At 38.7% G+C, this 9,909-nt stretch overlaps 1 long non-coding RNA gene and 1 pseudogene across 1 annotated transcript; both read left to right on the top strand.

Moving 5' to 3' along the window:
• The first annotated feature begins 454 nt into the window (after nt 1-454).
• LOC107936358 (uncharacterized) lies at nt 455-1,284 on the top strand. The gene is made up of 2 exons (XR_001694386.1): nt 455-672; nt 798-1,284. It is a non-coding gene; the product is annotated as an uncharacterized lncRNA (long non-coding RNA).
• A 3,248-nt stretch (nt 1,285-4,532) lies between these two features.
• Nucleotides 4,533-9,019, top strand: LOC107936344 (probable disease resistance protein At4g27220; annotated as a pseudogene).
• The last annotated feature ends 890 nt before the right edge of the window (nt 9,020-9,909 follow it).

Below are 9,909 nucleotides of genomic sequence, written 5' to 3'. Positions count from 1 at the left end.
CTTGATTAGCTTATCTATGTATTGAATTGAATTATTTCAACTATACATAAAACAACTAAAAGATGTGAAAAGCCTCTGTTTTAAAAGCTGAAAACTTAGGTTAAAAAGTTTGAAGATCAAGTTGATAAAATTTGTAGATGTGAAGGGTTAAATTTATTGAATTATTTAGAATTAGGATCAAATTGATAAAATATATAAGTATTGAGAACTAAATATGTTATTATACTAGTTAAAAAGGACTTCCTATTATCAATTTAATGGTAGGTGATGAAAATAAAAACGAATTCAAATATTAATACCTAAATTGAGAATTTTTTAAAATTAAGGGACTAAAAAGGGTAACATTGAGCATGTTCATATCACCATTTGTGTAGTCTACTCTTAAAAGAAAAGAGAACAAAGTTATAAAAAGGCTAAGAAAGCATCCGCATGGAGACATTTAGGTGGCTAATCATGTCTCTCCTCCACTTTTTAGCTGTATCCACCAAAATGCATTTCAAAATTCTTTTTTGAACTATTTCAAATTGAAAGTTGCTAACTTTTAGATTGAGTTGCCTTTGTCAAATTACTACTCGCTTTACTCCGTTAAGAGAAAAGAAAGCAAATTTATAATTTTGTTCGTTCTTAAATGGGAGAATTAATCGCTGAATCCTTCTCTTATATTTTGGAAAGGTACGCCATCTGCTTTCATTTGCTCTTACTTCTTACTATACTGAAACTTTACTTTTTGCTAGTTTTTATTTGTAATTTTTACTTCTGCTTTTGTTTTGATTTCTGTTGTCGCTGTGGTTATTCAGTTTACTTGCTGTTTGCTCTCTCAAATGGAGTTTGTTATTGGCATCGTTAGCTCTATTGTCACTAAAGCTGCAGAGTATACAATTTCTCCTATCATAAATGTTGAATTTAGTTCCCATGCAAGACATGCAAAGGTGGCCATGCAAGGAGAAGTGGCAGCAAGCAGTCGAGCTATGAAGTACAGAAACTGGAGCTTGAAGTTGCCTAACTACTTGTTATGTTTTGATTGTATTTTTAATTATTATTTTGTAATCTAGTTCATGTTGAACTAAGTTGGTAAACCTTATGATGTTTTTTTGTTGATTGATTGACTGAAAAATCAACAAAGAAACTTAAGCAAGCTGATTAACAATTTCCAATGTAAATTTAGTGGTGTTAGGTATGTCATTAGGTAAAGACTTGTTCATTTTGTTGTTGTTATCTATTATATGTAATGGCATTATGCCTTCTGGATTTGTTAATGAAAATATCAGCTCTTTTCATTCAAAATACTCTCTCTCAATTTCTTTTGTTTTCCATTCGCATGTGTTTCTGTTCTTGCTTCTAAGTTTGTTTCTTCAGCAAGGCTCGAGGCTTGCTATACAAGCAAGATTGAAAACAGTCTGTTGTTGTCTCTTTGCACCAACAATTTGTATCTAGAGCTTCATTCTTAGTGGACCTGTTTTATCAAACTAAGAAAGCTGAATGTCTTCCTCAAGTTTTTCACCAGCAGCCCCACCAGTCTTCAATGGAGAAGGCTTCCACATATGGCTGGTTAAGATGAAGACTTACCTACAGGCCTTTGATCTGTGGGAAGTTGTCAACACAGATGCTGAGCCAGCACCACTGAGGGCCAATCCCACAGTAGCTCAGATTAGGCAACATGCTGATGAGAGGACCAAAAGTCACAAAGCCATGTCCTGCATTCAGAATTGTGTGTCAGATGTCATCTTCACCAGAATTATGGCCTGTGAGACTCCAAAACAGGCATGGGATAAGCTTAAGGAGGAGTTTCAAGGCACTGAGAGAACAAGGCAATAGCAGCTATTGAATTTGAGAAGGGATTTTGAGAACCTGAACATGAAGGAAGAAGAAACAGTGAAGCAGTATGCAGATAGAATCATGGCAGTGGTTAACAGTATAAGGCTCCTTGGTGAGCACTTTGATGAGGCAAGGATAGTAGAGAAAGTTCTCTCCACTTTGCCTGAGAGATATGAGGCCAAGATATCCTCTCTTGAAGACTCAAGAGACCTTGCTACCATCTCTTTGACTGAGCTAATCAACACTTTCTATGCTCAGGAACAAAGGAGAGCTAGCAGAGCTGAAGACCACCAGGAAGGTGCATTCAATGCCAAGGCTAGAGAAGCCTCGAGCATCAATGCTCCAAGAGGTAAAAAGCCTTGGAAAAGCAGGCCTAAGCCTGATACTGCAAGGAGCAATGACCAGCCCTGCAGACATTGCAAGAGGCCAGGTCATCCAGAAGACAGATGCTGGTTCAGGCCAGATGCAGTATGCCAACACTGCAAGAAGAAAGGCCATGTTGAAAGGGTTTGCAAAAATAGAACCAAGTCAAGGCAGAGTCAATTTCAACAACCAAAGGTTGAAGCTCGAGTAGCTGAGGACAGTAGTGATCAAGAAGAGCATGTCTTTGTTGTTTCTTGCTTAGCTGTTGAGAAGAAATGCTCAAAAGGCTGGTTATTGGACAGTGGTTGCACTAACCACATGTCACCAGATGCCTCCTTATTTAAAACCTTGGATAGAAGTTGCAAAACCAAGGTCAAGGTTGGAAATGGTCAGTTCATAAGGGCTGAAGGAAGAGGAGAGGTGCTGATATGTACCCCCACAGGCAACAAGATCATTCCAAATGTGCTGTTAGTGCCAGAAATCGACAGAAACCTTCTCAGCATAGCTCAATTGCTCGAGAAAGGCTATTCTGTTGTGTTCAAGAACAAACAGTGCCACATTGCTGATCCAAGTGGATCAAGCCTTATGACAGTCACAATGACTGACAAATGCTTTGAGGTACACTGGCCAAATGACTCAAAGTCTGCATATACAGCCTCTGTTGATGATTCCAAGCTTTGGCATCAAAGGCTTGGGCATGCCAACTTCAGATCATTGGCTCAAATGGCCAAAGAAGGCTTGGCAGAGAACTTTACTAGCTCAGTGGAGCATGATGATGTGTGTGAAGTTTGCCAGATGGGGAAACAGGCAAGATTGCCATTTCCTACAAATTCAGCTTGGAGAGCTATTGAAAAACTGCAGCTGGTCACTCTGATGTATGTGGCCCGATGAGGACTGAATCACTCAGCAAAAATAGGTATTTCATCCTCTTCATTGATGATTTTACAAGGTTTTGCTGGATTTTCTTCTTAAAACACAAGTCTGAGGTAGCTCAAGTGTTTGTGAAGTTTAAAACTGCTGTAGAGACAGAAACAGGTTGCAAGCTGAAATCGATAAGGTCAGACAATGGCACTGAGTACACTTCAGCTCAGTTTTAAGCCATTTGCAATGATGCTGGTATCAAACACCAGCTTACAAATGTCTACACACCTCAGCAGAATGGGGTATCAGAAAGAAAGAACAAAAGCTTGATGGATATGGCCAGGTGCCTACTGTTAGAGAAGAAACTGCCCAAGACCATGTGGGCTGAGGCAGTAAAAACTACTGTCTACCTTCAAAATAGGCTTCCTACCAAAGCTCTTGCATCCAAAACACCTTTCGAGGCTTGGTCCGGTTTCAAGCCTTCCTTGGCACATCTGAAGGTGTTTGGTTGCCTGTGTTATGCACAAATACCAGCAGCAAAGAGAGACAAGCTCTCTGAAAGGGCTCAACCAGGTGTTCTAGTAGGCTATAGCTCAGTTAAGAAGGGCTACAGGGTGCTGGATCATTTGACAAACATAGTTCAAGTGAGCAGAGATGTCATCTTCGATGAGAAGGCTTGCTGGAATTAGGAAAAGAATGAACCAGAAGCTGCTTCAGAAGACCTGGTGCCTAATCAAGCTGAACTTGAGCAGCTAGGACCTGAAATGGATATTGATGATGTGCCTGTGAGAGGCACAAGGCCCCTAGATGATATTTATGAAAGGGCACAGGTTGCAATAGCAGAACCTAGCAGTTTTGAAGAGGCTGAGGCAGATGAAGGCTGGAAACTAGCTATGGTCGATGAAATCAACATGATTGAGAAGAACCAGACATGAGAGCTAGTTGATAAACCTACTGGAAAGAAGACCATTGGAGTAAAATGGGTCTATCGGGCAAAACAAAATGCAGATGGCAGTCTGAACAAGCTAAAAGCCAGGCTTGTTGTCAAAGGTTTTAGCCAAAGGTATGGTCTGGACTATCTGGAGACATTTGCACCAGTAGCCAGGCTTGACACAGTTAGAATGATAGTTGCCTTGGCTGCTCAACATCAGTGGACCATTCATCAGCTTGATGTTAAGTCTGCATTTCTCAATGGTTTCCTGGAAGAAGAGATCTACATCGAACAGCCTCAAGGATTTGTGGTCACTGGCAAAGAACACAAGGTGTGCAGACTGAAAAAGGCTTTGTATGGCCTGAAACAGGCTCCTTGAGCCTGGTATGCTCGAATTGATTCTTACTTGCTCAGTTTGGAATTCAAGAGAAGTCTCAGTGAACCAACATTGTATGTGAAGAAGAACCAAGCTGAAACTCAGCTTATCCTGTCACTCTATGTTGATGATTTATTGGTGACTGGAGGAGATAGAAGAATGCTGGAAGATTTCAAAAGAAAAATGATGGAAATGTTTGAAATGTCTGATTTAGGCAGAATGAACTACTTCCTTAGAATGGAAGTGAAGCAAACAGCAAAGGGAATCTTTCTTAGTCAGAGTTCTTTTACTATGAAGATCCTGGATAAGTTCTCTATGAAGAACTGCAAGCCAACAAGCACACCAATGGCTGTTGGAGTGAAGCTTTCGAGGCAAGGGAGTGGTGAACCAATTTGCGAGACTATGTACAAAAGTCTCATTGGTAGTCTGTTGTATTTGACTATAACAAGACCCGATATCATGTTTGCTGTTAGTGTGCTATCCAGATACATGAATTGCTGCAATGATCAGCACTTTCAAGCAGCTAAAAGAGTGCTTAGATACATCAAAGGCACCATTGATCATGGTGTATTGTTCAAAAGGGCTGAAAACATGAAGCTGATAGGCTATGTTGATAGTGACTGGGCTGGATCTTGTGATGACATGAGAAGCACATCTGGATATGCCTTTAGTCTTGGCTCAGGCATGTTTTGCTGGAGTTCTAAAAAGCAAAGTCTGGTAGCGCAGTCAACAGCAGAAGCTGAATATGTTGCTGCTGCATCTGCTGTAAATCAAGCCATATGGCTTAGAAAAATCCTAGCTGATTTAAATCAAAATCAAGGAAAGGCAACAGAGATTTACTGTGACAACAAATCTGCTGTTGCAATTGCAAAGAATCCTATCTTTCATGGTAGAACAAAGCACTTCAACATCAAGCTACATGTCATAAGGGAGATGGAGCAAGCTCATGAAATCGAGCTGGTTCATTGTAATTCAGAAGAGCAAATTGCTGATATCTTTACAAAGGCACTCAATGTGTCTAAATTTGTTAAATTAAGAAGGCAATTAGGTGTCACTAGCATGGAAACTAAGGAAGAGTGTTGAATTTAGTTCCCATGCAAGACATGCAAAGGTGGCCATGCAAGGAGAAGTGGCAGCAAGCAGTCGAGCTATGAAGTGCAAAAACTGGAGCTTGAAGTTGCCTAACTACTTGTTATGTTTTGATTGTATTTTTAATTATTATTTTATAATCTAGTTCATGTTGAACTAAGTTGGTAAACCTTATGATGTTTTTTTGTTGATTGATTGACTGAAAAATCAGCAAAGAAACTTAAGCAAGCTGATTAACAATTTCCAATGTAAATTTAGTGGTGTTAGGTATGTCATTAGGTAAAGACCTGTTCATTTTGTTGTTGTTATCTATTATATGTAATGGCATTATGCCTTCTGGATTTGTTAATGAAAATATCAGCTCTTTTCATTCAAAATACTCTCTCTCAATTTCTTTTGTTTTCCATTCGCATGTGTTTCTGTTCTTGCTTCTGAGTTTGTTTCTTTAGCAAGGCTCGAGGCTTGCTATACAAGCAAGATTGAAAACAGTCTGTTGTTGTCTCTTTGCACCAACAATAAACCATGTCAAATACATTTCCAATCTTCAGCAAAATGTTGAGACCCTCAACGATCAAACTGAGAAGCTGAAAGTTTAAAGGGAGAGAGTGCAGCGTTCTGTCGATGCTGATTTACGAAGCGGCAAAGAGATCCGAGACGATGTTAACAACTGGCTGTCTGCAGTGGACAGGAAGATCCATAAACAAGAAGAGAAAGTGACGCAAGATGAAGAAAAAGCAAAGAAAAAGTGTTTCGTTGGTTTGTGTCCTAATATCTGGACTCGTTACAAGCTTAGCTTGGAAGCTGCAGAGAAGGCGAAGGCTGTTGCCAAGCTACTTGAACAGAGCAAGTTTCCCGAGGTTGCTTATCGTGTAGCTCTGCAGGATATCACGGTCCCACAAGTTAAAGGGTACGAGGAATTCGAGTCAAGAACGTCTGTTTTGAATGAAATAATGGAGGCACTAAAAGATAATAGCGTCAGCGTTATTGGGGTGCACGGTATGGGCGGGGTTGGAAAAACAACGCTAGTAAAAGAAATCGCTAGAAAGGTCAAGGGCAAGGACAAGTTGTTTGATTCGGTTGTCATATCAACAGTAACTCAAGACATTGATATTGAGAAAATTCAGAACACAATTGCGGAGTTTTTTGGGATTGAAATTTGAGGAGCATAGTACCGATGGAAAGGCACTTCGACTACGAGAAAGATTGAAGAAAGAAAAGAGGGTTCTGGTTGTCTTGGATGACATTTGGGGGAAGGTTGATATTGAGGAAGTAGGGATTCCTTTGGGAGATGAACACAAGGGCTGCAAACTACTATTAACTTCTAGAGAGCTCAATGTTTTATCAAATAGGATGGATGCTCAGAAATGTTTTACAATAGAGTCTCTAAATAAAAAGGAGGCCTGGGACCTGTTCAAGAAGAAGGCTGGTGATTGTGTTGAAAGTTGCGATTTGAAGCCTACAGCTATGGAGGTAGCAAAAAAATGTGCAGGATTGCCAATAGCCATTGCGACAGTGGCAGGGGCTTTGAGAAGCAAAAGATTGTTTGAGTGGAAGAATGCTTTGCGAGAACTAGAGAGGCCTTCACTAAGCAACTTCACGGAGATAACTGCTGTGAGGAAGTTAATTGAGTTGAGTTTTAATTATTTAGGAAGTGAGGAAGTTAAGCAGACTTTCTTGCTTTGCAGTGTAATGGGCCGTAATGGTCTCGTTGAGGACTTGGTGAGATATACTGTAGGTTTGGATTTATTTAGTGGTGTCAACACTATGGAAGAAGCCAGAAATAATGTTTTGACGGTTGTGGCTAATCTCAAAGCGTCTTCCTTGTTGCTTGATAGTTATGAGGATGAGCGCTTTGATATCCATGATGTTGTTTGGGATGCTGCTTTAAATATTGCATCGAGGGACTATCATGTGCATGTTTTGAGAGATTATGTTCCGAAGGAGAAAATGAACAGTTGGAGAATGATAAGCTTAAGGTGTCCTCGAATTATAGCTGAGCTTCCTAAGGAGATGGAGTGTTCAGGTCTTTCCTTCTTCCATATGGCCCGTGATGATTCAGTAGAAATTCCTCCCCATTTTTTAGACGAATTGAAAGTCTCAAAGTCTTGGCTTTACCTTCCATACGTTCATATCCTTATCTACCAGAGTCAATTAATCACCTCATAGACCTTCGCATGTTGTGTCTAAGAGGATGGCGAGGTGAAGACATTACCATCATTGGAGAGCTAAAAAATTTAGAAATCCTTGACCTTGCTTGCTCTAGTATCAAAGAACTACCCAAGGAGATAGCACAATTGACTCGGTTAAGGTTGTTAGATTTGAGTTGGTGTTTTGGACTTAAAATCATCCCGCCAAATGTCTTATCAAGTTTATCTAAATTAGAAGAATTATATATGGAGGGAAGCTTTGCTGAATGGGAAAATGATGGAGTAGTTGGCAACAAAAGGAGAAATGCACGCCTTGACGAATTAAACAATTTGCCTCATCTAACTACTTTATATGCTCATATTCCTAATGCTCAAATGATTTCAAAGCATATATTCATTGAGACATTAGATAGATACAATATTTTCGTAGGTGATGATCATTTTGCATGGATTTGGAATTTAAAATATGAATATTCAAAAACATTGAAGCTCAAGATATATACAAACATTTATTGGGACAACTTGGTGAAAACGTTGCTGAAAAAGACTGAAGATTTGTATCTAAACCTAAAGGGACTTGAAGGCATCAGGAGTGTATTTGCGGAGTTAAATAATGGGGTGGATTTTTTAAATTTAAAGAGAGTTGATGTCATTATCACAATGAAGGAGTATTCAACAAATTCAGAGCCCTTACCACTTTTCAATAAACAGGTATTTGTTTAGCTTTGTTCATATTTTCTTATACAATTTTTATTTATACTCGAACGATTTAGTAACACCATTAAAAAAATATTAATTACTGGATAATTATTTTTTAATAACAAAAATAAATAATAGTCCAATAATTTTCAAGACTAAAAAATAAATTTCAACCCCACAACAAATGGAAATTTAATTTCTAATCCAAATCCAAAATCAATTTAATACACAAAATTCAAACCCAACAATTTTACTTTTAAATTCTGAAAATGGAATTGGAACTCACAATTGGAAGTAAAATTGTGTTTAGAATCGAAAATAATTTCCAAAGTATGTTACATTTTCTCTTCCTTTAAGAAGAAAAAGAGTTATGTGTAAATGTATGCAATTTGTTTTCCAGAAAGCTTGCAAATGTGTTCTATTAACACCTAAACAATATGGCACAATCAGACATGTCATTGGATTTCGAATTTGAGGAGGTTGATCATCAATGGATGCGGTAACTTTGAGCATTTGTTATCACCCTCTGCCGCCAGAAGTCTGGTGCAGCTCCAACGCTTTGACATCGCTGATTGCACGTGCTTAAGGGAGATGATATTTACAGAGGAAATAAAAGAAGAAGAAGAAGAAGAAAGGAAAGATGTGATTTGTTTCCCTCGATTAAACTCCCTGCGTATAGGTAACCTTCCAAACCTCATCTTCTTCTGCTCTGGAAATTATAATATCGAATTCTGTTGAAGTTAGTTCCTATGCAACACATGCAGCTCATGCAGATTAATGCACATACTTTACCCGGGTAGAGTATGTACAAGAATTCATACACATAAGTTACCCGGGTAAAATACATGCAGCAAGAGATGTTAATACCACTGCTTCTTCATTATTTCATTTTATTACTTTCTAACTATGTTTTTGTTAATTAGTACATTTTGAATTATGTTTAAATGACAAGTTGATGTAACTTGATAGTCAAAGAGCTGGTTACCAGCTTTGTTTAAGTGTGCAAGTAATATCACCTAGTTCCAATGTAATAAGTGGAGTTAGGTAGTGTTTAGGTGATGAATTTGTTGATTTTTTGACCAGCCAATGACTGGTATATGTAATGGCTTTGAGCCAAAGTTTCTTATGAATGAAAAAATATCAGATTTTCTTTCCATATGCACTATCTTTCTTGCCTTCAAAATTCTGTTTTCCATTCTTGACAGTAGCTAAAAGCTGAAACTTCAAGCATTTTTCCTTCAAGTTTTACCCGGGTATAATACGTTGCTGCTGGTGCTCTATGTGAAGATTCTTACTTTATCCGGTGTAAGTGTGGCTAAAACCCAACAATTGGTACCTAGAGCCTAATTCTTAGTGGACCTGTAGAACCATGGCTTCATCAAGCTTCTCACCAGCTGCACCTCCAGTTTTCAATGGAGAAGGATATCACATTTGGGTAGTCAAGATGAGAACCTACCTCCAGGCATTTGATCTATGGGAGGTGGTTAACTCAGATGTTGAACCAGAACCATTGAGAGCAAATCCAACAGTGGCTCAAATGAAGCAGTACTTTGAAGAAAAAAGTAAAAAGCACAAAGCCATGTCATGCATCCAAAACTCTGTGTCAGATGTGATCTTCACAAGAATTA

The sequence above is a fragment of the Gossypium hirsutum genome, chromosome A10 (assembly GCF_007990345.1).
Source record: "Gossypium hirsutum isolate 1008001.06 chromosome A10, Gossypium_hirsutum_v2.1, whole genome shotgun sequence".
NCBI classification, from domain to species: domain Eukaryota; kingdom Viridiplantae; phylum Streptophyta; class Magnoliopsida; order Malvales; family Malvaceae; genus Gossypium; species Gossypium hirsutum.
Note: the sequence above shows the minus strand (reverse complement) of the source record. Positions and strands in the feature narration are given on the sequence as shown.